Source organism: Octopus bimaculoides, chromosome 6, assembly GCF_001194135.2.
Source record: "Octopus bimaculoides isolate UCB-OBI-ISO-001 chromosome 6, ASM119413v2, whole genome shotgun sequence".
NCBI classification, from domain to species: domain Eukaryota; kingdom Metazoa; phylum Mollusca; class Cephalopoda; order Octopoda; family Octopodidae; genus Octopus; species Octopus bimaculoides.
In genome coordinates, this window is record NC_068986.1 from 111,750,259 (window position 1) to 111,752,557 (window position 2,299).

Sequence of the window (2,299 nt, forward strand, 5' to 3'; positions counted from 1 at the left end):
ATACGTACATACAAACATACGTATATGTATGTACATATATATATAAATATAAATGTGTGTGTGTGTGTGTGTGTGTGTGTGTGTGTGTGTGTTTGTACACTCTCACATATTGATGAATAAATATATCGGAAACCATAACAGACTGACACACTCATATGCATAGAGAAGGGTATAGGTGGGTATATATATGAAAATATGCACACACACAAACATATGTATAAATGTATATATGTATGCATGTATATGCATATATATATATATATATATATATATATATATATATATATATATATATATATATATATATATATATATATATATATATATATATATATATATATGCATATATGCGTGTGTGTGTGTTTGTGTCTGTGCGTGCGCGCGTGTGCGTACATCTATGTATAGACAGGTATATACGTGCAGAAATACATGGATGTGCTCACCTATGTATACCCATGTATATTTCCATTTGTTTACATATATTTTTGCACACACACGCACACACACACACATATATATATATATATATATATACATATACAACACATAAATAAAATACATGTGCGCATTCACGCGCATGCACACTCGCAAGCAAACACGCACGTTCACACGCAGGCATGTACATACACATAGATATGCGCACACAACTTCCTATATACATATATCCATAAAACATATCGTTCGTCGTCACAGAGTCATCAGTCAATGTAATATGCAGGTCTTTCTACTATATTCAACACAATAACAATTAGCATGTGAGTTTCATTGTTAGCTATTTTCCATGTATATTGAATTGATCTTTGATGCTTCTCCTTCTATTGACCTAACTTCACGTTTATGAATAATAATACATTCATATACAACCATGTTCACTGCACCTTCCAGAATCTCCCTTTCCCGTAACCGTTGTGTTGAGGTTATTATGCAATATTCTTTTCTATGTTATTCATTGTGTATGTTTTACCTTGGTAACAGGATTTCTTTTCATTGTTAGATGGAATCTCATAGAGAAGTACACACATCCATGTACACGCGTGTATATTTGTATGGGTATGACTGCGTCTGTGTGATTGCGTGGGTGTGTGTGCGTGTGATTGCGTGTGTGTGGAAACGTGTTTGTGTGTGTGTCTGTGCGTTTGTCTGTGTGAGTGTGTGTGTATGTTTGACGATATCTCATACTTATATCGACAATAATATCGTAGCTTGGGCATACATGTCGAAATATATGGGCATGATGCATTAAGATCTGTGTACATGTGCTTTGATATGTATAGCTAAGCTACTATTTTAGTGTGCTAAATAGATTTAAGTATGAGATAATTTAAGATATTAATACTCAAATATAGATAATAGGATTGTCTATTTCCTTTGACTTCTTTAAAATTTCCTTTATAATTGAAGTATTTTATATTATCAGGAGAGATATTTTTGCTGCATATGTTGTGAAAATGTGCATGTGTGTATATTTATGTGAGTGTGTGTGTGTGTATGATCGTGCGTGTGTGTAAATGTGATTGTGTGTATGTGTCTTCCTATGTGATTGTGTTTGTGTGTGCAACTGCGTGTGAGCATCTGCGTGTATATACGTGGAGTACGTAATAATATAGAAAAAATATACGTCACTGGCTGCCATTGTATAGAAACCAGTTAAGAATATCATCATATGCTTGCCAATTCTATTCACAGATAAGGCCTTTTACCAGAGTGTGTCAACATAACAGCAACGCACTTACCTTAAGTGGCTCCAAAGATAAAATCCAATGCGCAATAAACGCCAGAAACTAACGGAGCCTTTATAAAGAATATGAATGTAAACCACAATGGCTCACCCATTTTCAGTCTCAATGCCCTCAAGGTGCTTATAGGACATTTTTTTTCTACCTTTGACGCCCATTAATATTTCCAAATGCCACAGATTCCAGAAAATATTCAGCAGAAAATATGTCAAACCAAGATACCAGTGTATATCTAAAGTGTATGGCATTTAGCATATGTCGATACAATTTTAGATCGCTTTAGTTTCCTTTCATGCAAAAGTTCTTAAATTCCCCGCTAGAAAGTCTACTTTACTCTATACACCAAAGACGGATTCTGCTTCTTAATGTAGGTAGTGAAACGTGTGGGTGTCTTCACTGAGGTTTTGTCTGTGTTCCTTTCTGTGGAAGAACGTAGGCTCGAAACGCTAAAGACTTTTTTCACTTCATGAGCGTTATACTAATACATCTGTTTGTTTTCTACACCACCTGTCTTCGACTTTTGTTTTTTTTAATTCTCCCTATATATATATATATATATATAT